The sequence below is a fragment of the Mus musculus genome, chromosome 2 (genome assembly GCF_000001635.26).
Source record: "Mus musculus strain C57BL/6J chromosome 2, GRCm38.p6 C57BL/6J".
Lineage (NCBI taxonomy): Eukaryota > Metazoa > Chordata > Mammalia > Rodentia > Muridae > Mus > Mus musculus.
The window spans coordinates 154,455,033-154,481,128 of record NC_000068.7 but is presented as its reverse complement, the minus strand read 5'-3'; the positions used below and the strand labels follow the sequence as shown (position 1 = coordinate 154,481,128).

Here is a 26,096-nt window from a genome sequence, read left to right as displayed (position 1 = left end):
TATAAAACATCAATGCAAAAAAATTATTTTAAATTTATTTTGATGCTAAAGATTGAATACAGGACCTCCCCCCCCCCCCCCCCAGCCTGTGGAGCAAGCATTACCACAAAGCTAACATCCTCCAAACATTTTATTTTATCCAGGTACTGTTAGACTGTCTAAACTCACCTAGAAATTACAATCCTCCTGCCTCAGTTTCCTAAGTACCTAGGATTACTGGCTACTGCCTGGAGGGAAAATTATGTGTGGGGGCTGGGGTCTGTCCTCACTGTATAATCCTGAATGGCCTCAAATTCATAAAGAGCTCTCTGCCTCTGCTCCCAAGCTCTGGGAAAGTCAACCACCTGGCCCTGCAAAGAAAACAACTTTTAAAGTGGGCAATCCTTAAAAGATAGGTTAGGCTGGCATAATGGTATATACCCTTGATCCTAGCTTACAGGAGGAGGCAGTGGTAGGCACATCTCTTGAGTTCAGTCACATCCTGGACTATAGAAATTGAGTTCTGGGACATCCAAGACTTACACAATGAAACCTTGTCTCAAAAATAAAATAAAATCAAAAAGAAAAAGAAAAAGGAAAAAGAATAGGTAGCCAATGAAGAAAGCCATCTACATGTACAGATACATAATCATTCCAATATTCATGCTACAGCCATGGCTTTAGCAAATATTTTCATCAAATAACAATAATACCAACAATCAAAAAAAAAAGCCCTATAAATAAATCCTTATCAAACAGAGCTCTACAAAATGTTGAGCATTCCCAATCAACTACATAATGAAGAATACTAAAGACTTTACATCACAGGTCCCTAAATCCACCATGATGCATTCTTGTTTGTGAAGGGCGAGCCTCTGTTCCTCAAGTCATAAACGCCTGAGCGCTGAGAGCAGAACAGGAATTGCCCTCTCCACTATGGTGTTCCCAGTGTCAAATCCAGTTACAAGAACATTAAACGTATTACATGCAAAGCCAATTCATTGATTTTTTTTTCCCTCATTCTCTCCTTTTTGGGGGTGGGAGGTAGGGGGGCGTTCAAGAAAGGGTTTCTCTGTGTAGCCCCAACTGTCCTGGAGCTCTGTAGACTCAGTGCTGGCACTAAAGGCATCCCCACTGCCCTGCTTCTTTCCCTCTTTTTTAGGTGAATCTAAGGCCTACCAGATAAATGCTATAACCACAACCTTGGGCAATTTAGCAGATCTTTTCCTAAACCCTCTTTTTAATCTTATTTTAAGAGTTTCATAAAGCCTGTGCTGGCCTCAAGCTCACAACAGTACTGCCTCAGACACTAGGATGCTACACCACCATAACTGACCTCTTAAACAGACCTGGTTTAAAACAAACAAGAAAATTTCATGATTTGCAACCTTTTCACTACAACTATCTAGAAATATATTACCCCCAGTTTTATAAAAAGAAAAAATTTTAAATTCAAAAACATCTCTATATTTTAGGGAGGGAGTGATATAGACCAAGATATTTATATTACTGTGAAGAATACACACTCCATAAATATAAACAAAATGACTCATGATAGATCCCTGGTTAACATCCAGAACAACAAAAGCTTTTTGAAAATAAAGCAAGAAGCCCGGCATGGTGGCGCACGCCTTTGATCCTAGCACTTGGGAGGCAGAGGCAGGCGGATTTGTGAGTTCTAGGCCAGCCTGGTCTACAAAGTGAGTGCCAGGACAGCCAGGGCTACACAGAGAAACCCTGTCTCGAAAAACCAAAAAGATTAAAAAAAAGAAAAAAAGAAAAAGGAAAATAAAGCAAGAAAGCTAGGTATGGTAGTCCATGCCTATAATTCTTGTATTAAGGAGGCTGAGGCAGGAAAATGACAGGTTCAAGGCTAGCCTAGGGCTACAAAATAAGTTTGTTTTAACAATAAACAACTACTACAACAACCACACAAAAAGCCCAAGAGATTATTTTCATGAACTCATAATACGCAAAATATTCATGTCACATAGCATTCAAACCAGGACCACGTAGATGGCACAACAGGGAAACCTTGCAGTTCCCAGACAGTTTCCCTCTCACATCTACACATGTACCCACAGTCATACATGCAAGCCACACAGTAATAATAATATTATGATTTTTAAAGGCTCAAGAGATGGTTCAATAGATTAGAGCACTTATTGCTCTTATAGGAGACTGGTGTTTGATTCCCAACACCACATGGTGGCTCACAACCAATGGTAACTTCAGTTCCAGGAAATTAAATACCTTCTTGACCTATGTGGGTATCAGGCATGTGGTTGTATACATATATACACACATGCAGGCAAAAACTCATACATGAAAATGCTATCTTAAAAAAAGTAATTTTAAAACCCACAACCAAAAATTTTAAGTGGATAAACAAAACATGAAAATAAATCTTTACTTTCTTTTGGGGTGTAAAGCAAATTGCAGCAGGCTTGTACTCACCATGACCTACCTAAGCTCAGTCCTCATGTCTCCACTTGGGCTATAAGTATATGTTTCCAAGCCTATCTAAAAGTGATTTTCTATTTTCAAAAGATACAATTAAGAAGGGGCTGGAGGGGCTGGTGAGATGGCTCAGCAGTTAAGAGCGCCGACGGCTCTTCCAAAGGTCCTGAGTTCAAATCCCAGCAACCACATGGTGGCTCACAACCATCTGTAACGAAATCTGATGCCCTCTTCTGGAGTGTCTGAAGACAGCTACAGTGTAATTACATGTAATAAATAAATATTTAAAAAAGAAAGAAAGAAAGAAAGAAAGAAAGAAAGAAAGAAAGAAAGAAAGGAAGAAAGAAAGGGCTGGAGAAATGGTTCCGCTGTTAAGAGCACTGGCTGCTCTTTCCAAAGACTGAGGTTCAATTCTCAGCACCCATATGGCAGCTCGTAACTGTCTGTAACTCTTGTTATGAGGGACATATATGCAGGCAAAACACCAATGTACATTAAAAGTAAAAATTAATTGACTTAAAAAAAAAACAAAAGAAAGAAAACCAACAAAGCCAGTCTTTAATCCGAGCACTCAGGAAGCAGAGAGGCAGGTGGGCCTCTGTTGTGAGTTCCAGACTGGCCTGGTTCAGGACAGCCAGAGCTATGTAGTAAGACCCTGTCTCTTCCCCATCCCCACAAAAAGTTTTTACTTCTTTAGCTGGGTGGTGTGGCACATGCCTTTAATCCCAGCCAAGGTTACACAGAGGAAACCCTGTCTCGAAGGAAAAAAAAAAAAAAGTGGCTGGAGGGATGGCTCACCTGGATTTGGTTCCAATACCCACATGACAGCTCACAATAATCTGTAACCTCAGCTCCAGGGCATTCAATACCCTCTTCTAGACTCTACTGGCACTACATACTTCGTGCAGTAACATACATGCAGGCAAAATACACACATAAACTAAATCTTTAAAATATAACAACAAAAAAGAACCAGTAATCCATATTTGGATATATGATATATGTATTTTATTGCTATATTTCTAAAAAGCAGTTAAAAAAAAGGTTTCTAGGGAGGGTATGGGGGACTTTTGGGATAGCAATGGAAATGTAATTGAGGAAAATACATAATAAATAAAAAAAAATTTTTTAAAAAGGTTTCCACCACACATCCCTCTGCCTCCTTTCTAAGAGCAGTTTCTATATGTAGACACTTTTTGATTAATACTTAAAGCTCTCGGGCTCTGAACTGCAGCTGTGACAGGGGCTTCTTTTAGATCTCAGAGATATTTAAGTCGCCCTTTAGCTTTTGTACCCTATTTCATCTTAAAGGCTGGGTCTGATAATCAGACATCCTGACTGACTAGCATTCACTTCTAATCAAGAGCCAATGTAGAATGCTGCCAGGGTGGGCCTTATGCCAAAGGAACAGTTTTCTTCTGCTATTCAAGTGCAAACACCCTTCTTAAGCTCCAAGTCATCCAAACAGAGGGAATGACATCTGGAAAAGCACTATAGTGCCATGTTTTTGGCCTCTTTGGATGACAGCTCGAGGTATTACAAGCAGGGAGTTGTCATACCAGTCTATGGGACACTGCACACTATAGCAACTCTAAAAGCTTGCAATACGAAGACTAAACAAGCTGGGTGTGGGGGACAATACCAATGAATACACAAGTTCTTTAAGAAACTGCCACTGGCCGGGCAGTGGTGGCACGCACCTTTAATCTCAGCATTTGGGAGGCAAAGGCAGGCTGATCTCTTGAGTTTAAGGCCAGCCTGGTCTACAGAGTGAGTTCCAGGACAGTCAAGACTGTACAGAGAAACCCTGTCTTGAAAAACAAAAAAGAAAAAAAGAAAAAACAAAAGCTAAGAAACTGACACTGATGGCAATGGTTTCTTTCAATAAATACCTGGAAACAGCTTATCTCAAGGTATAGAAGGAAAAATAGAAAGTCAATAAAAAGATACATAAATTGTCCTAGAAAATATATTTTCTTTAACCCCAGCACTGAGGAGGCAGAGGCAGGTAGATCTCTGTGAGCTGGAGGCCAGCCTGGTCTACAGAGTGAGTTCTAGGACAGCCAGGGCTACACAGAGAAACCTTGTCTCATAAAACAAACAAACAAACAAACAAACCAACAAACCAACAAACACCAAGGGACAGGGATGTTAAATTATACTCAGGATACACACACATGTAATAATTTTGTTGTACTTAAGTTTAGAATTTTAACAAAAGAAATCTAAATTGAGAAGTACATGCCTTTAACATGCATTTGGGAGGCTGAGGAAGGCAGATCTCTTAGTACTACGTCAGCCTGATCTACATAGCAAGCTCCAAAACAGCCAGGAGTATAGTGAGATCCTGTCTCAAAAATAAAACAAAAAAGGAGACAATTATAAGACTCAATGAGGTTTGTACATTCTGACTACAAATTTAGGAGAAAAGATACTGATCACAGCTCAAAGTGACAAACATGAGAGTAAATGCTGTCTATAGCTAATGCAGACCATGCTGCTTCTACGTTCAATGGGTTCCAGAGGTCAAACATCTACTATGTAATGTCACAGCCAAAGTGGCAACTCATGAAGCAGATCCAGAGCCATGGCTTCCCGCCGGAGGTGGAGGAGCAAGATGATGGCACGCTGCCCGTGTCTTGTGCCCAGGAGAGCGGGATGGACCGTCATCCTGCAGCCTGTGCTTCTGCTAGGATCAATGTGTAGATGCCATTCTTGTAGCACTTTACTGCAAGTTTAGCTTGTGTTAAGGCATGTGGGGGGACCATTTAACTTAGTTACTGTTAGTTTGGAATGTCTTTGTAAGAGTAGGGTTGGCACCAATGCTGTATGGAAGGTTAGGAGATGGGGGGTCACATTTACTGTGTTCCCATGGAAACTTGGAATGTTTGTTTTATATGGATTTTTATTCACTTTTCAGACATGATACTAAAGAGTGCCCCATAGCTGCTGATCAAGCATGTGTAGCATGTACATTGGCAAAATGGGCCAGATGCTTATGTTGTGACCCATTGTGAAAACAAAGTATCTTGTAGCCGGGCGTGGTGGCGCACGACCTTAAATCTCAGCACTAGGGAGGCAGAGGCAGGCGGATTTCTGAGTTTGAGACCAGCCTGGTCTACAAAGTGAGTTCTAGGACAGCCAGGACTATACAGAGAAACCCTGTCTCGAAAAAACAAAAAAAAGAAAGAAAGAAAGAAAGAAAGAAAGAAAGAAAGAAAGAAAGAAAGAAAGAAAGAAAGAAAGGAAGGAAGGAAGAAAGGAAGAAAGGAAGAAAGGAAGAAAGAAAAGAAAAGAAGAGAAAAGAAGAGAAAAGAAAAGAAAGCTAGAAGTAGATTGAAGCTATATTTTTAAAAGTCCAGCTATGTCCTCACTGATAATGAAAAAAGCTTCTCACTTTAGCAAATTAATAGGTTTGCTTAAGAAGTAGCAACAGATGTGCTTTAAATTATAGTAACAAACTTGCCAGGCAGTGGTGGCACACACCTTTAACCCCAGTACTCTGTAGGCAGAGGAAGGCTGATCTCTGTGAGTCTGAGGCCAGGCTGGCCTACAGTTCAAAGTCCAGGACAACCAAGGAAAAAACAAGCAAACAAACTAAATAGGAGTCGTGGAATATGACTCAGTTGGTAGAGTACTTGCTTAATTCACAATGTCTTGGGTTCAATATCTAGGGGTCCATAAACCTAGCACAGTGGTACATGCCTGTAATCCCAGCAATCAGGAAGAAACAGGAGGGGGCCTAGAGTTGGGTGTGAATAGACAGTGGTTACCAAGCAACCAGAGGTACATCAGGCACAATCTTAGCCCTTAAGCATAAATAAACCACACAGCCTGAAATAATGGTTCACACCTTTAATCATGGCACTTGGGAGAATGTGGAAAAAAAAAAAAAAGTCACCATGAGTAGGAGGCGAGGATCCAGCATGGGTTAATTATTGAGAGCCCATCTCAAGTGGGGAAGAGAGGAGTTCAATAAACAACCCTGCTCATATGCCCTGACATATAACCAGGTTGTTATGTTTGCCAAAACAGGCTAAGGAATAGAAGAACAAAATCAGAGAAAACTGTCTTTGGCAGACACTTTAGTGACACACTTAGCACCCACTCAATTTATCTTATGATAGCTCAATCTTATTTTGGCATTAAACTAAAACTGGCATAGGGATGATGAACTGAAGATGGCAATAAATGAACTGAGAGGACAGTGCCCACTATGGGATTTCAGGATCAGCATTCAGTACAGAATACTCCCACACACAGAGCAAACTTCCAAGTTTGGAATGGTAAACTTACATTCTTCCAGATTCTGTGATTCTTCAAAAATGCAGGCAGAAATATAGACTGGAACAAAAGGGTACAGCTGCAACTTACAGATGTCAGGCTGTTAGCTCCATGATCAGCAACCATAGAGCCTGCCTTGCCAGACACTTGAGTAAGGCAGCCTCAGGTAGCATTCAGGGATATACAAAATACCCGAAGGAGGTTCTTCCTATTGGAAAGCACTCTCTGCAGTCAAGCTATAAAAAACAACCTTACTTAAGAATTGAAGTGATAGATACCACGATGGTGTCCCAGTTTTCTCTTTGATAAAAATATGACACCTGGCTTTTACTTCCTTCCCCGAGGGGCCTTTAGGAGGGTAAAAAGCTTTTCAAGATTAAAAGCACAATGTAAATGTGAGGCTATAATATAGCAGGGACTGAATCCAAACAACATAAATGGAAGGTAGATGGGCACTTTGGCAGAGCAAATAGCCACCTATGCCATGAGAGTAAACATGTAAGTACCAATACCTACTATTACATTATAATGAAATCCCTGGGAGCTTAGGAGATGGCTCATTGATTAGGAATACTTGCTGCTCTTGCAGAGAATCCAAGTTTAGTTCTCAGTACCACATGGTGACTTATCTGTAATTTCAATCCTAAAGGATCCAACACCCTCTTTTGACCTCTGTGGACACCAGGAACTCACACATTGTACAGACATAAGAAGTGGGCAAAATACCCATACATATAAAATCTAAAAAGAAAAATTATTACAAAATAAACCTTTGCCATATAAAAAAGTTGTGCATACTATGCCTAGCCTTCCTTGTCTTGGGATCTCTTTCATGTTCTAGTTCCATCTTCAGTTAAATCTATCCACACTTACACTCTTCCAGCACATCTTAACAACCAATGAAATGTCTCAAATTGAATTTTCCCACAAATTACTTCTTTCTCTGCCTATTTCTCTAAATTGTTTGAGCTTTATATTTTAGTAACTACAGCTCCTAGTGGAGTATCTAATATTAATATACAGTTTTAATCCTAAAACACTTTCCTAATTCTAAGCAAGTATAATATAGAAGTTTCTGTACTGTTTCTACTGAGGCATAACTCCAGCAGATGACAAGTAACATGGGAAATAGACTAATAACTGAATTTACTCAGGTGTTATTTATTCAGACTGAGACAGGAAACCAGAACTTATTTCTTTCTGATATCTACTATAAGGATGATGCAAAGAAACACCATTGAGAAATGTCCATGTCTTTTACTGCATGGTATATATACAAGTATATATGCACGATCAATGTTGAGCATGTGTACTGATGTAAGTGTGTGGAGAAAAGATAGATGGCATCCAGTATCATCCTTATTTGCTCTCTATAGCAATTTTTATTTTATTTTATTTTTTGTTTCCACATGTTAAGAGAGAAGGGGAGAGAGAAGGGGGGAAGGTGGCGGCAGAAAGAGAAAGGGTGAGAGAGAGGGGAAGGGAGGGGGGGAAGAGAGAGAGAGAGAGAAAGAGAGCACTATTTTTTAAAAAGATTTATTTATTACTATAAATAAGTACACTGTAGCTGTCCTCAGACGCTCCAGAAGAGGACATCTGATCTCATTAAGCCACCATGTGGTTGCTGGGATTTGAACTCTGGACCTTCTGAAGGGCAGTCAGCGCTCTTACCCTCTGAGTCATCTTGCCAGCAGTCCCTCTATCTTAATTTTTTGAGCTTGGGTCTCTTATTGAACCTGAAGCCCATCAATCTAGCTAGAATGACTGGCTGAGCTCCAGGAATGCACCCGTCTCCCCAAAACAGCCCAATTGCAGTGTTACAGCTATGTGCCACCATACCAATTTTGACACTGGTGTTGGGGATGTAAACTTCATCCTTGCACTTAACTGTCACCTATCTGAGCTATCTCCTCAGTTCTGAAATGTATTCTTTAAATACAATACATATATGAATGATGTCCTACACTTATAATCCAGCACTCGAGAAGTTTAGGTAGCTGGTCACATCTTTGATCCCAACACTCAGGAGGCAGAGACAAGTGGATCTCTGTGAGTTCAAAGCTAAAGCCAGCCTGGTCTACAGAGCAAGCTCCAGCACAGCCAAGGCTATACAGAGAAACCCTGTATCAAAAAAAAAAAAAAAAAAAAAAAAAAAAAAATCCCAGCAGCAGCTTAAGTAGTATGGATCAAATCTGGATCACCGGGGATAGAGGTCTCATCTTGAGGAAGGTGAACTTCTTGAGTTCAAGGCCAGCCTGGTACACACACACACACACACACACACACACACACACACACACACACACACATATATATATATATAGTAAGGTCCAAGTCATGCAGGGGCATAGAGTGAGACTATCTCAAAAACAGTTAAGAACTTTGGTAATGGCTTATCTGGTAGAGTGCTAGCCCTAAAATACATGAAGTCCTAGGTTAGACCCTTAGGAACCCATAAAATTATGTGATGTGGTGGTTCATAACCACAATCCTAGTGCTCAAAAGGTACAAAGAGGAAGATCAGAAGTTCAAGGTTGCCCTAAGCTTGAGAAAGTTTTAGGCTAGCCTAAAATATACATGACACCCTAAGGAGGTGTGAGGGAAGCAAAGAAAAAAATAGAATGACTAGAATAATTGCTGCACATACTGATGACTAGAAAATAAATGTCTCAGAGCATTGGCATCAGGTAAAGCATTTTATTCTGAAAGAAAAATAATGCAGCTACGTCACATAAGTCTGTGCAAACACCATATGGTCTGCTGGGGAGAAAAAAAGTTTACTTTTTTGTCCTACAGATAAAAATGAAAATGAGGTTGCCAGAAATATTTTTGCCATCCCAATTGTCTAATAAAATATGTACAGCATCCAAGTTTATTTGTCTAACTTCATTTTGAAAGCTCAAAATGATTTACCCACCACACTTTAAATCATGGGCCAGGGGTAGTGGTGGCTCTAACCCAGATCTCAGGAAGCAGAGGCAGTAGATCTCTGTGAATCCCAGGCCAGCCGGGATATATAGTGTGACCCGGGAAAAAGTGAAGTAAAATAAAAATTAAAAAATTGATCTGGGGCTAGAGAGATGGATGGCTCAATAGTTAAGGGTTGACTTCCAGGGGTTACTGAGTTCAATTCCCAGCAACCACATAATGGCTCACAACTGTCTCCAAATGCAGTTCCACAAGATCTAATGCCCTTTTCTGGTGTGCATACATAAAATACATAAATAAATTAATCTGGGCTGGTGAGATGGCTCAGTGGGTAAGAGCACCTGACTGTTCTTCTGAAGGTCCAGAGTTCAAATCCCAGCAACCACATGGTGGCTCACAACCATCTGTAATGAGATCTGACTCCCTCTTCTGGAATGTCTGAAGACAGCTACAGTGTACTTACATATAATAAATAAATCTAAAAATTAATTAATTAATTAATCTTTAAAAAATTATAGGGCTGGAGAGATGGCTCAGTGGTTAAGAGCACTGACTGCTCTTCCAGAGGTCCTGTGTTCAATTCCCAGCAACCACATGGTGGCTCACAACCATCTGTAATGAGATCTGATGCCTTCTTCTGGTGTATCTGAAGATAGCTACAGTGTACTCACATTCAATAGATAGATTAGATAGATAGATTAGATAGATAGATAGATAGATAGATAGATAGATAGATAGATAGATAGATAGATAGATAGAGTTGTCTTCTGGACTTGAGAGGGAAGGATGGATGACCTTTCACGAATGCCTTAAAGAGAAACTCTTTTAAAAAGAAATTATAGCCAGGCGTGGTGGTGCACGCCTTTGATCCCAGCACTTGGGAGGCAGAGGCAGGAGGATTTCTGAGTTCGAGGCCAGCCTAGTCTACAGAGTGAGTTCCAGGACAGCCAGGGCTATACAGAGAAACCCTGTCTCGAAAAACCAAAAAGAAAAAAAAAGAAAAGAAATTATAAAGAGCTGGAAAGATGGATCAGCAATTCAAAGTACCAGCTGCTCTTCCAGAGGATCCAAGTTCAATTCCCAATGCCCATAAGGCAGCTCACACCTGTCTATAACACCAGTTTTGGGGGTTCTGACACACATAGTCACACTGAGGCAAAACATTAAAATGAACATAAAATAAAAATAAATTATATATTTGAAACAATTGATCAGAACTGGAGAGGCGGGGCTGGTGAGATGGCTCAGTGGGTAAGAGCACCCGACTGCTCTTCCGAAGGTCAGAAGTTCAAATCCCAGCAACCACATGGTGGCTCACAACCACCCGTAATGAGATCCGATGCCCTCTTCTGGAGTGTCTGAAGACAGCTACAGTGTACTTACATATAATAAATAAATAAATCTTTAAAAAAAAAAAAAAAAAAAAAAAAGAACTGGAGAGGCTGGGTTAAGGTTCTTGCCACAACACCTGACAATCTGGGTTCAACCTCTAGAAGCTACCTGGTGGAAGAGAACTTCTGAAAACTCTTCTCTGACCTCCACATGTTAATCACAGCACAGGTGCCCCTCCCCCCAAATTACATAGAATATGAAATTGTAAAGATTTTAGATGCTAGGTGGTGGTGGTGGCAGAGACAATCTCATTTCTTCACCACAACATTATAATTATACTGGGCTTTTTCCTTTTCTTTGAGCATACCAAACTTTTTCCCATCCTTTAAACTCTTCCCTGGAACAGTCTTTCTTCTGATTTCTATAATGTAATTTAGAATAGTCTAAAGGTTTATGCTACCATATCTGGCATGCATGCATGCCAGATCCCCAGGAACAGGAATTACAAAAAGTTGTGAGCCACCATGTGGTTACTGGGATTTGAACCCAGGTCCTCTGCAAGAGCAGCATAATACATTTGTGACTGACAGGTATGTTACTCATCAGTAAGTAGCCCCTTCTACCCCCTCTTCTCTGGAGACAGGATCTCAACTGTCCAGCTCTCAAAATTCTTAAAACTCATTGTAAAGCAGACCAACCTTTGTTTCCCAAGTACTAGAGCTACTGATACCACTCTTTCATGCTCTCTGTCTGTCTGCCTGCCTATCTCTTCTCAAGTGTAGTATACCATTTTTAGTAGGGTGACCAGCCACATAAAACAGGTTTGTTTTGTCCCAATCCTACAAGAATCCCCAGATTTCTTTCTTTGTGTAAATTTGGGAGTAAGATCTTTTAGTTTAATGGTGCAGTATCAATCTTTTGATAGCTGTGGTTATATAAGCAAAGTCTGTAGCTCTTAACAACTACACACTGAAATAATTACAGGCATGGTTACACTTAGTTGTTTTAGACAGACAAGTTGAGAAAAGGAAAGTGAGGGACTGGAGCGATGTCTCAAGGTCTAAAAGCACAAGCTGACCTGCGTGAGGGCCTGGGTTTCAGTCCCAGCATGCACATAATAGCTAACAACCATCTATAACTCAAGTTCCAGAAACCTACCACCCTCTTCTGGTCTCTGAGGGCACCAGGTACACAAGTGGTACACAGGCATACATGCAAGCAAAACTTATATGCAATTTAAAAAACAAAACCTCTTACTTCATTTTTCAAACTAGCTACACCAGTAATACTGAACTTAAAACTATTCCAACTTGTTCCAAACTGCAAATGAATGTACCCCACTCTATGAGCATAAGAACCAGTCCCAAATGCTACTTTCTTTTTCCCTGATGCACTGGCTTGAGTAAGAATGGCCTCCACAGCCGGGCATGACGGTGCACGCCTTTAATCCCAGCACTCGGTAGGCAGAGGCAGGCAGATTTCTGCGTTTGAGGCCAGCCTGGTCTACAGAGTGAGTTCCAGGACAGCCAGGGCTACACAGAGAAAAACTTCCAAGGGGGGGGGGGGGAAATGGCCTCCACAGGCCATAGATTTGAATGCTTGGTCACCAGGGAGTACAGGGAGCAGCACTGCTTGAGGAGGATTAGGAGGTGTGGCCTTGTTAGAGGAAGTTTGCCACTGGGGTGGGCTTTAAGGTTTCAAAAGTCCACACCAGACCCAGCATCTCTCTGCCTTTGGATTGTAAAGTTCTGGCACCATGCTCCCAAACATGGTGACAATGGAAAAGTCCCCTGAAACTGTAAGCAAGGGCCAATTAAATGTTTTCTTTTGTAAGAATTGCCTTGGTCGTGTGTCTCTTCACAGCAACAAACACTAATCAAACTTATCTCTTTCCATCTTCTCATCTTTCTGCTCAAAAAGATGACACTGCATGTGAATGGTCATCTGTACTTTTAACCCCAGCATTCCAGGCAGAGGCAGGACAATCTGTGCAGTAAAGGCAAGCTTGGGCCACACAGTGACAGACAGAGCTACATAGTAAGATCCTGTCTCAAAAAACAACAAACAAACAAAACCGAAAAATGATGAAGCAGATTTCAAAGCTCTCTGAACACTCTAATTCAAACACTAACACTAACCTAATCTAAATGCAATCACGCCACTTTACCTGGAGGCTTGCCTTCACAGGAGTTGCCAGATAAAGTTCTGGTCAGTGTTTTTCAAACCTTAAACTTCTTTAAACTCAGAAATAGAAAAGAAAAGTAAAAAGATATATTCTCAACAGAAATGGCCCTATATTCCATATTCCCATATGCTAACTTGGAAGTAATAAAACTATCACTTTAAATATTAGACATATTAAATAATCTGATTTATGATGTTATAAACTAAAGATTTTATAATAAAACCTGAGCTGCAAAATTAAACACTCACCAGTCAAGTCAGCGAATTGGCTGACTCCCAGGGTTGTGACACTGTACAGTATATTAGGATACTTTTTGTTTGTTTGTTTTGTTTTGTTGTTTGTTTTTCGAGACAGGGTTTCTCTGTGTAGCCCTGGCTGTCCTGGAACTCACTTTGTAGACCAGGCTGGCCTCAAACGCAGAAATCTTCCTGCCTCTACCTCCCAAGTGCTGGGATTAAAGGCATGCGCCACCACTGCCCGTCTTAGGATACTCTTCACTGGTGTGGTTTTAACTTTGACAAAGTCAATGTTTGGTTTCAGACCCTGGGACAAGGGACTGAGGTTCATATTTTACATACCAAAGCCACCTAGTCTCTCCCAGTATCCCTCAGTCCCTACCTGTCACACCCCAACCTTGAACTTTTCAGCCCAGAGGCTCCGCCCTATATGACCCAGACGTTCTGGTCTCCTCTCTCTGTCTAAGCACCCTTTCTATTTCTCTCTTCCTCCCCATCCCTCCTTCCCCATGGCGACTTTCCTGGCCTCAGTCCTTGGGGCTAGTGAACTGAGAGCAGCTTCCCAATAAACCTGTCTTTAATATAATCTAATTTGGCTTGAACTGGCTCATTTTACAGGTGGCAAAGAAATAATGTACCAGTCAACATAACCATAGGAAACCAAGGCAACTTAAAACTGTCCTTAAAATGGATTTGGGATTTTAAATCCAATTCACCTTTTTATGTTTTGAGGTAAGGTTTTGACTGGTAGGCTAGACTTGAGCTTACTTACTGTGGGGGGTGGCCTCAAAGTTGAGATCTTTTTGCCTTTTAAAAACTGGGTTCTCAGGCATGTGTCACCATACTACTACAATCAATTTATAACAACACCCAAAATGAAATACACACATTTAACAATAAAGAAGTCTAGGCCATGAAACATTTTATGTGGTTTGAGGCAAACTACAACCAGAGTGCATTAACCAACACTTTCTGCATATAGTTTTCCTCAACCAGCCTTTTAAACTAGGCTCCTTTTTCAACATACTGAACACTCCAAATAATTTAATAAAGCAGGTAATGCAAATTTGTGTCCCTTCCCATCTCTATCCTAAGGACTTATCAGGCCATGGTTTGCTTGAACACTATGGGTGTGGTACGAAATATTTAAAATAGTGACTAAAATTTTCCAGACAAGTCCATCCAAATTCTTAGAGCTCCACTACTGAGAAGCATCTAGCTCCAGACATTCAAATTACAACACTATGATAACTCAGGGTTTTCTCCATCTGACATTCGGAAAGAGGCTAAGGGAGAAGAAAAAAGACATAATTATTTTGCTTGTAAAACGTTCATCACAGTGTAATGCCAATTGAGCTACAGCCTACTGGAGGCCTAATAGATTTCAGGTTATTATGTTTGAGGTGGGGGCTTGTGGTGGCAATCAATAAATGACTACTACTTCTTTGCACAGCCCCATATGGAAGTAATCAAGCGCAAGGGTGGCAGCTGGGGCCAGGAACAGTCACCTGCAGTTGAGGGACATGGGGGTTTCAGATGGATTTAATGCTAATTTCCTACAGAAACAATGGGCCACAAAGAGCAGAGTAACAGACAGGAGGGATGAAGAGACCAGCTAAAACAATGGCTGCACCTGGTGCTGGGAGCAGAGGACACATCTGTCACCCTCAAAGTGGCCCATCCCCCACAGCTAGACCAGCAAAGTAAGGCAAGGTCCCTAGACAGCTTGCCATTCAGCAACAGGTTTGAGTTTTTAAGACTAATACATTCTCTTCTTGAAACTCTCTCTCTTGTGACTAAGAATTAGTTAAGGAAGCAGAGCTGGTTCCATCAGCCTAAAAGGGGACATATTAAAAAACATGCATATTGTAATTAGCTTTTCATTACTGTGAGTTATCAACGTAGGGAGGGCAAAAGAAATATTACACAGGAAGATAATGTTTATTAAGTATTCATGTAGCAAGTATTAATGCTTAAAGCTCATTTTACTGTAATTTTACAGCTGAAGAAACAGAGGCTTAGAGGATAATCGATGTTCGTAGTTACACAACCTAACCTAATGTTAAAGCCTACACATGATATTTTCATTTTCTTCCTTCCATCTTTCTTAATACAATCAAGTTAAAATACACGTTCTAAAGCTAGGCACCGTGCTACATGCTTGCAAGCCCAGCGCTTGGGAGGTGAAGCAAGAGGCTCAGAAGATCAAAGTTATCATCCTTAGCTACACAGAGTTTGAGACCAGCTTGGGCTACATAAGAACCTGTTTCCAATGAACAAAACAAAACAAAGCAAAACACATATTCCACTTACATTTTAGTTCCAGCTATGAGACGTGACAACAGGTATCATGAGTCCATTTTCTACACAGAACTGTACCCTTCTCTGCTAGGTATCTCTAAACAAGCTGCTCAAGATGGAAAGATAACAAGATTTCCACCAGTGATTGCTTAGAAAAGTAATCCCATATGCATTTTCAATCTCCCAGCATAAATCTGTCAATACATAATTTGAGGGTGTGTGCTTTATGGTTGCTGGGTACTAAACACACTGTTGTTTTCTTGGTGGCCCTAAGGCTTGAAACTAGAACCTAATGCAGCCATTTTCACTATACAGTATCCATAGATGCTTTTTTACTTATTTTGAGAGAGAAAAAAACTCACAAAATTAGTCTGAAGTATTATAGGCCTATTTTTAGGCACTACCAGGCCTAGCTAACCACATAGTTTTTTAAAAGTTAACCATCTATGGGCTGGAGAAATGGCTCAGTAGTTAAGAGAAGTGGCTGCATTTCCATAGGTTCTGATTTCAGTTCCCATCAACCACATGGTGGCTCACAACCATCTGTAATATGATCTGATGCCCTCTTCTGGTGTGTCTGAAGACAGCTACAGTGTATTCATATACATAATAAATTAAATCTTTAACAAAAAAAAGTTAACCATCTAGGAAGTCTATCACAGCCAGTCAGACTATCTAACAAGCCATTTTTTTTCTTCCTGTAAGCCACTCCTGATCCTTTATTTATTGATCTGAAGTTGGAGGGAATCAATGCACATACTCTCCACATATCAGGACCTTCTAAACTGGAACTTGCTAGAATATATAACCCACATGTTCAAGAAGAGAAATCATGAAAGTAAGTACACTGGTAAATGCCTCATAAGCAAACAACTGTGCTCAGATCCAAGTGGCTGCAGGGGATCCAAAGCCTCTAGCTTCCTTGGGCACCTGCACTCACGTGCACCTTAATACTAGAGAGCATAGAGGCACATGCTTGGAATCCCAGCACCTGGAAGTAGAGGCAGGAAGATCAGAAGTTAAAAGCCAGCCTCAGCGACATAGTGCGTTCGTTCAAGACCAGCCTAGGTCATGAGACCCCCATCTCCATCTAAACTGTGGCAGAACTTAACTCAGTGTAAGGATGCACTTGACAAAATTTAACTTAAGGAACTGCAGTATGAGCCAGGGAGGAGCTGGGGATTGAAACTAGTACATTTCTATCTGTCCCTGCCCCCCCCCCCCAACAAAACACAAGGCTTCCTAATCAAATGCTACCTTCTCTCCAAAAGATCTCGTTCTCTCTGTTAGTAATAACTTCTAAAACTTATCTCTATATTCCACCCTTTAAAAAGTCTGGGCTGGAGAGATGGCTCAACTGATGAAAACTTGGCTTGCGATTATATATAAGTGCATACGATATCATACATTCCAAGCTGGCGTGATGACTCACACCTACAACCACAGCATTCGGGAAGTGGAGAGAGATTCAAAATCATCAGCAACTGCCTGGACGGGGCAGGCATTCAAACACTGGCAGGGAGCCCCAGTCTCAGCAGCTTCCCCTGTGCCTCCCAGATCTCAACACTGGCTGTGGAACACAGCTGAAATCCCAATAGCTGTGACATCATGGCCAGCTTGGACACCTCAGTTAAACCCTATCACAAAATATTAAGGAAAAGCTGGGCGTGGTTGCGCACGCCTTTGATCCCAGCACTCGGGAGGCAGAGGCAGGCGGATTTCTGAGTTAGAAGCCAGCCTGGTCTACAAAGTGAGTTCCAGGACAGCCAGGGCTATACAGAGAAACCCTGTCTCAAAAAACCAAAATAAATAAATAGATAGATAGATAGATAGATAAAATTTCTTGGTGGTAAAATATTTGTTGGGTTTTTGTTGTTATTTGTTTGGAATAAGTGCCTCTTTTTGTAGTCCTGAAGTGTCCTGAAACTGATAGGTACACCAAGCTGGGTTTGAACTAACTCCTGTCCCTGCTTCCTGGAGTGTTGGGATTAATGGTAAGTGCCACTCCTCACCCCTGGTTTTGTCTTCTAACTGCTGGGTCCTAGCTGGGTCCCCCACCCACAACTAAAGACTGAACTCAGGGCCTCATCTCACCTCACCAAGACTGTTAAACACTTTTATTTACAGCCAATGAATTATCACATAAGCCAGGTGTGGTAACGTATACCTCTTATTCCAGCATTTGGGAGGCTAAGACTGGACCATTACTGTTAGTTCTGTTAGTTCAAGACTAGCCTGGGTTATAAACAGAGTTAGCTCTATGTCAAATCTGGGCCACAGTATTTATGAAAACTAGGGACTTAGCCACTGATAGAACACACTTTGTTGTTGTTGTTGTTGTTTGGTTGGTTGGTTGGTTTTGGTTTTTTTTGCATCCACAAGGTCTGGAAGCAATCCCAAGCCCTAGAATATAAAAACAGTATTGCTAGAATAGACATATAGCAATAATAAAAACTCCTTTTAAGCTCTCTCAGAGTACAACCTACACTATACTTTCAGCATTACATTCTTTTCTCCCTACTCATCCCCAGGAACAGAGTTCCTAAGGGTGCAATATTGCTCACTGAAAGACAACCATGTAAGTTCAACATAACACTACAGCCTCTCAAATAATCTGAAAGGTCCTTAAGTGCTGTCCACTGTACCTATCAAAAGTCCCCAACTCTGTTCTACAAAGTTCAGTCAGTTTAACATATTAAAAAAAAAAAAAAAAAACACTTCTAAAAAGATCCATTTTAAAAGTTTCCCTACCTGATGGAAAGGGAGATAAACTGAAAGAATCGGAACAATATACTACACTGCAGTCAGGCACATGCCTGCTATCCCAGGACTCAGGAGGCAAGAGGCCAAGACAGGTTTACAAAGCAAATTCTAGCCAGCTGGGGATACTAAGTGCGTAAGACCCAGTCTTTAATAAACAAACAAAAAACCAAGAAATGCATTACACTGTTTTCTTACAACACTAGGTGATATAAGGTTACAGAACTTTACAAAGTGTAAACTTCTGGGGACAAGGGGGATGGCTCAGGAGTTAAGAGCACTGGATGCTCTCCCAGAGGCCCCAGCACCCACAGAAGGATACACAGTATCCGTAACTGCAATCCAGGGGATCTGATGCCCTCAGCTTGACAACCATGGACTCCAGGCTCTCATATAGAGCACAAACATGCAGCGGAAACACACACCGAATAGAAATTACTCTTAAAGATATTAAAGTTATTTTTTTGAAGCTCCCATTTGCCATTTCATAGAATCTTTGGGGAGTCAGGTACAATTTACAGTACTGACTGACCAGTGAGATGGCTCAGTAAAGGCCCTTGCAGCCACACCTAATATGACTGACTTTGAATCCTGGAACCCACACAGTAGGAAAAAACCCACAGAAATAGACAAATAAACATAAAACATTTTTTTTAAATAATTGGTGCAATTAAAAGTAATAGAATCAATACTTCCCTCCTGTAAATTTACTTTTCAAAGCTCTGTTCTGGTATGGTCAGAGAGAATCCATTTTCACTGTATATTCAGAATGCTTTCCTTTTTTTTCGAGACAGGGTTTCTCTGTATAACCCTGGCTGTCCTGGAACTCACTCTGTAGACCAGGCTGGCCTCGAACTCAGAAATCCGCCTGCCTCTGCCTCCGGAGTGCTGGGATTAAAGGCGTGCGCCACCATGCCTGGCTCCAGAATGCTTTCCAAACTTTAGTCATGGAAAGGTTTAGCAAAGATGACATACAGCACATTAGATAGATACAAAGGATCGGAGGTCTGGAGAACTGGCTCAGCAGTTAGCAACACTGGTTGTTCTTCCATAGGGCCTAGGTTCAATTCCCAGCACCCACATTACAGCTGACAACCATCTGTAATTCCAGTTCCAAGAGATCTTTTCTAGCCTCTGTAGGCATCAGGCAGTCATGTGGTACAAAGAGCCATACAGGTAAAACACACATACATGAAACAAATTTTAAATATAAACTATAAATATATAAAGTGGGTGCAGCAAGAATAATAACATCTTGAAAATGTGAGTTAGACCAGATAATTTTTGGCTCAAGGTAGAAGGGAAAGGAGAAAGGGTTTAGACACTTACCACAACAGAAAAATAAATCTCTAAAACCTTTTGAAACTGATCAGTATGCCTTCTATGTGCTGGAAAGGTACTAGACAAATTTTCCCAATATCAACACAAATCAGGAGTCAGCTGGCTGTGATGGCACATGCCTTTAGGGAGGAGACAGAGGAGGGTGGTTCTCTGTGAATTGGAGGCCAGTCTGGTGTACATAGATACACAGTAAGAACCAGTCGAGAAAGTAAGAAAAACAGGAGTAGGGGTAACAAAACAAACCAAATAGATTCAGAACAGCAGATTTTCCCACGATGAGAGAACTAGGAAATAACGTCTATACAGTTACGCACTAAGCTCAGGTTCTACCTATATATAGATGGCTGATTTGGAAGCCTTTCAAAAATAAGAAACACTATAGAATTTGGCCAATGGGCACCATAAACGGACAAAAACTCCAAGTAGGGGTAGAGGTATGTGTCCAACTCACAATTCAAGTCAGACTTCATGCTATTTTGGACACAGAAAATAGCATACGAGCAAAACATAACAAGCTATAAAATGCTGAGATGACACTAGCTTTGCTACAATTTCTTTTAGTTGTAATCTGATTACTTTAAAGTAAAATCTAACAATGAAAATGAGCCCTGCAGAAGTCATCTCTTTAACACTGGTATTATACACACTTAAGGAAAAAAATTCCCTCAGAATATTCAGGAATTATTTAATATGGACTAGTTTTAAAGAAGTAATTGTGGGACTACTTTTCTAACTATAGAATTCATGAACTACATCTGATTTTAACTAAGCTTTCTATTAAAAAAATACAAAGGTGGCAAGTGAAAAATGAAATAGAGACAGAAAATTAAATGAATCATCAAAATGAAACCAAGACTAAACTCTGATAAAATATCAATAAACATAATTTGAGATAAGCAGAAAGCTTTGGAAAGGCAGAATTGTACACTTTATTATCCCCAAAACTATATTAAAATGTACACTTACCCTGAATGTCCAAATTATAAAATCCAGACTCGTAAAATACCAAATCTACTTGAAATAGATATTAAAAAGCCTCTTTTCTCCCCCTAATCTTCAAAGCCCAATCGCAGACAGCCTTCCTCCTCCTTTCATTAGCTGGACATGTGTCAGCTCTCTCACATCTGCGATTTCTCACTGACTAGAGCTGCCTGTCCCATTCCAGGGAAACACAGATGGATCCCAGATGGGAAGGTCCTGCCAAACAGACCAGCTCTTCACCTTGCCAGAATCCCCAGATACAGTCAGTCTCAGTCTCTCAGTCTCTCAGTCTCTCAGTCTCTCTCTCCCTCTCTCTCTCCCTCTCCCTCTCTCCCTCCCTCCCTCCCTCCCTTTTCCTCTCTCTCCACTACCCTTCCACACTCCGGTTACCAGGGCGGGCGCTTTGCCAGCTGATGTCACTAGGTACACACCTCCTAGTGGCTCCTGGCCAATCTGACATTAACTTGTTAAATACATGTAATTTGTTTATGACTGACAATAACAGCTAAAATATTGTGTAAAACCCATCTATTCAAATCACTAGTGGAATAAATGTACACACAGACTCACATTTTGAGGGACATTCAAACGTTGAACAATCACCATTTAAAGCCCTACATACTGTGTAGTTTCTGCTATTGTTTAATAACTTCTGCTCTTTTGGCTAGTTTTAAATCCTATATGAGACAAAAGCCTTCATAAAATAAATTATAAACATATTCTGAATGTATAATTGGGTCAAAAATAAAAAGCTGCAAATTAGTTTTGGGAACATAAGCAGAAATATATGTAAATGATTCACACAAGCTGCCTCCCAGATCCAGACTTGGTGCTCTACTAAACTGGCCCATGATTAAATTAAGACAATGCAGGCAACAACGGTTCTGGTGCGGCTGTAAATCAAAGATAAGAAGACAATGCAAAAATTGCTTTAAAATCAAGTAAATATGAATGTAAGGTTCCCATTATTAAATTCAGAACTGTTAGTCTAAGTTTCAACAATGAAGATTACAGTAAAATTTGAGATAATTATTTTGAGAATCCAGAGAAATGACAGAACTACACAACATCAAGGTTTAATCCTTGACACTTCCCAACAGCTTATACAGATAATGTTTAATCAATTTCTGGGCCATGAAAACAGTTATCTGAAAACTGAAATATACCAGTTATTATAAAGATTTCATGGGGCGTGGTGGCGCACGATTTTAATCCCAGCACTTGGGAGGCAGAGGCAGGCAAATTTCTGAATTCGAGGCCAGCCTGGTCTACAGAGTGAGTTCCAGGACAGCCAGGGCTACACAGAGAAACTCTGTCTCGAAAAACCAAAAAAACAAACAAACAAACAAACAAATTAAAAACCCAATAAAGATTTCACTGTGGAGTAAACTGGGTGAAGGGCCTTGAGCTTCTCTATACACTCTTTCAATTTCCTGTGAATATTTTAGAATAAAAATATAAAATGAAGGAGGGGCTTGCCTTCTTCCCAGATCATACTACACGAACACATAGCTTATATTAACATTTACATGAACAAACATTAAAAATGAAGATGTCAGGCTGGAGATGGCTCAGTGGTTGGTTAAGAGCACTGACTGCTTTTCCAGAGGTCCTGAGATCAATTCCCAGCAACCACATGGTGGCTCACAACCATCTGTAATGAGATCTGATGCCCTCTTCTGGTGTGTCTGAAGACAGCTACAGTATATTCATAGCTATTAAATAAATAAATAAATAAATAAATATGTTTAAAAATTAGGATCTCCACATACATAATCAAACAAATATGCCTTCCTTTAGCTTCTACTATACTTTAGATAGATAAAATGTATAAACTTGGTATTTTCTGACTGGCAATGTTTTACAAAAACAGAAGATCCCCCAGAGGCAACTAGCATCAATATTAATTGATGCAGTAGTAATTTTTATTGTAAGTCCTGAGTATCAAGGACTACCTTTATTTCCTTACTTGTCGCAAACCGTCTATAGGACGGCCTATTGGGAGACATTATTATCTCAGTGTTACAACTAAGTAAAGAAACAAAAATATAACATGTGACTAGTGACAGCATCATGTCTGTATTCATATCCAGAGTCATTTTGTGGTACCTATACAATACTATGAAGTAAGAAAAGTCATCAAGACGCTTCTCAAGTGTGACACAGGGGCACACACCTTTATTCCCAGCTACTTGGGAGACTGTAGCAGGAACACTTTGTTAACCTATGAGTTCAAACTCAGAATGGGCAACACAGTGATGCCCACAAATATTTACTGATCCTAGCAAAACAATTCAGGAGAGAGAGAAGGAAGAAAGAAGGAAGCAAGGAGTAATCCCAAATTACCCACTCTGGAGGATGCTAACCACCAAGTCATAAAAACATCCAAGCATCTCTAATAGGAGGACCACTTGATAAGGAATCAAGATTTCTAACCAAAAAAAAAAAAAAAAAAGGAATGGCTGGGCATGGTAGTGGTAGTGGCACACGCCTTTAATCCCAGCACTTGGGAGGCAGAGGCAGGTGGATTTCTGAGTTTGAGGCCAGCCTGGTCTACAGAGTGAGTTCCAGGACAGCCAGGGCTATACAGAGAAACCATGTCTTGAAAAAACCAAAAAAAAAAAAAAAAAAAGCAATTTTTTTTTAATGTTTATGAGCGCTTCGCCTGCGTGTAAGTGTGTGAACCACATTCATACCTGGTGCCTATAGAGATCAGAAGCGGGTCGTGTTTTGTGAACTGGAGTTTACATATAGTTCTGAGCCACCACATGGAGGCTGAGAATTGAACCTGGATCCTCTGAAAGAGCAACAAGTACTCTTAACCACTGAACCATCCTCTCCAGCCCCCAGTAAGAAATCTTGATAGCATGCACCAAGCTACTACCACCTGCAAAGACAACTTGGAATTATATAACCCATGGAGAGTGAATAATATAATAAATGTATAATATATGTATTTATTTACAAAGGAAAAAGATGGTTTTCTCAAACTATGCCTGTATTCCCAGCCACAGACAAAAGGCTGAAGCAGGAAGACCATCCTAAGTTTAGGGCCAGCCTGGTCTACGTAGTTCTATCACAAAGAGTATAGATTTTAAATACTATTCCCCATTAAAAGCAAGCAAGCTGGGCTGGAGAGATAGCTCAGTGGGTAAGAGCACTGAGTTCTTCCAAAGGTCATGAGTTCAAATCCCAGGAACCACATGGTGGCTCACAACCATCCTTAATAAGATCTGAGGCCCTTCTGGTGTGTCTGAAGACAGCTACAGTGTACTTAGATATAATAATAAATAAATCTTTTTAAAAAAAAAGTAAGCAAGCAATTAATTTACAAGAACAGCACCCTCCCTGAAAGGGAGGGGAAATGGTCAAACTCCTCACATCAGAAAGCAAATAGTTATCTATCAAAGTCTTCTGAAAGAGACCTGGGTGAGACAGAAGGATCCCAAGCTCAAGGCCAAGGTGAGTAGCTCAGTAAGACTCCAAAACAAAGGCTGGAGTAAGGAGCTGGGAGAGTGGCAAGACAGACACCTGTATGTAAATTCTAGGGCTCAGGAGGTGCAAGCAAATAAGTAAATCAAGGTCAACCAGCTAAATAGTGAGTTAAAGAGCAACCTTGAGAAGTCCAAAACACAGGATTGAGAGGTGATTGAGAGCACTGGCTGCTCTTCCAAAAGATCTGGGTTCAAGTCCAATCACCCACATGAAAGATCATAGCTATCTGCAACACCCTGTTCTGGCTTCCATGGATACTGCATGTGGTGCACAGACAGACATGCATACAGGCAAGATACCCATACACATACAACAATACAAATAATGGGGGCTGGGGGTGCAAATAAAGCAACATAGCTAACTCCAAGCCAACTACAGATAACACAGTGAGACTTTTAACCACTGAGGCACCTCTCCAGACCCACTATGCACTTTAAATATATTATTTATTTATTATAAGTCGATTTCAAGTTTTTTTGAGACCTGGCCTCTAGGGTGTCCTCCAATCTGACTGCAGGCACTCAATACCTCATTCAGTTTAGCTGGTGTTGGAGATCAAATCCTGAGCTTTGTGCATGGTGAGCAGGCATTCGACCAACCTACCTACTACATTCCTGGCCATACCATACGTCTCCTGTTTTTCTTTAAGACAAAGAATATACAAAAGTGTGTGCAAAGGAAAAAAGGCTTCAGAAGAGAACACCAGTAAGCAGCACTGCTTGCTAAGGAAGAGTGTCCGTCCCTGAGGATCCCATGTAATTTGAAACAGCTGGATCTGAAAAGACAGGGAACCAAGCCAAATGCACATCATCTGTAGACAGAGAAAACAGTAGGTCTGAAAACCGAAAGCAACTGCTCCTTGAAAAAGGGACAGCACAAGACAGGGCAGTAACAGCTAGCTCAGTCACTATCTCATCAACGTACACTATACTACTCACAGTGCCCGCCCACACTCTCCACCTCCTGCCAGCTGTTATAGAAGCTAATGTGAAGGCTGCTCTGGATCATTTCACCTAAAACATATGATGCAGACACAGCCTCGTGAAGCCTCTCACTGAAAATCAAACTTGGTTCAAACATGCTTTGAAATGATGTTTTTTATTGGGGTTTGTTTTTGTTTTTTGGTAGCCAAGGGTACACAGAGATACCCTCTCTCAGGCCCACTTCCCACCCCTGGCCAAAGGAAAGTTTAAGTGACATATCACTTATTACAAAGCCTAAACACGGTGCTCTGATGACAAATTTAACATGACCCAACATGGAGACCAAACCCAAGGCTGAAAGTTCGGGTTTCTCTTCATGAATTGCCACTCACTGCAGCTATCGGATAGGTTCACGGGCATTCAGTACATTGTTCTATTTTTTGTGTTCAGAATTTTCCATAGCATGCTCATAGATTTGATTCACAGCTCTCCCCCACCCCCACAAAAAAAAAAAGGAAAAAAAAAAAGAAAGAGACAGAAATAAGAGGAAGGAAGGAAGGAAGGAAGGAAGGAAGGAAGGAAGGAAGACAGGGTCTCTCTACACAGCTCTAGAGTTCTGGAACTCACTATGTAGACCAAACCAGCCTAGAACTCAAGGAGATCTACCTGCCTCTGCCTCCCAAGTGCTGGGATTAAAGAGTGCACAATCAAACCCAGCTTTCAGATATGAAGTTTCTTTGTAACAAATTACTAAAATTAAACAAATAAGTAAATAAGTGAAGAGGAGGAAAAACATGGTGTAGTAACTCACACCATTGAACCCCGGGAGGCAAGCTGGACATCACTGAGTTCCAGGCCAGCCTGGGTCTATAATAGCCAGCCAGGGCTACA

General features: G+C 40.8%; 1 protein-coding gene across 7 annotated transcripts in view; it reads right to left on the bottom strand.

Moving 5' to 3' along the window:
- The window catches only part of Cbfa2t2 (CBFA2/RUNX1 translocation partner 2), a 103,259-nt gene that overhangs the window by 58,228 nt on the left and 18,935 nt on the right, over positions 1-26,096 (bottom strand). The window contains exon 1 of one of the 7 annotated variants that reach the window (XM_006498640.3): positions 20,773-21,118. The exons of the other annotated variants lie outside the window; for them this stretch is intronic. The gene's annotated coding sequence lies outside the window, so the exon portion shown is untranslated. Of the gene's footprint in view, positions 1-20,772; positions 21,119-26,096 lie in introns of those variants that run through there. 7 annotated transcript variants of the gene reach the window in all.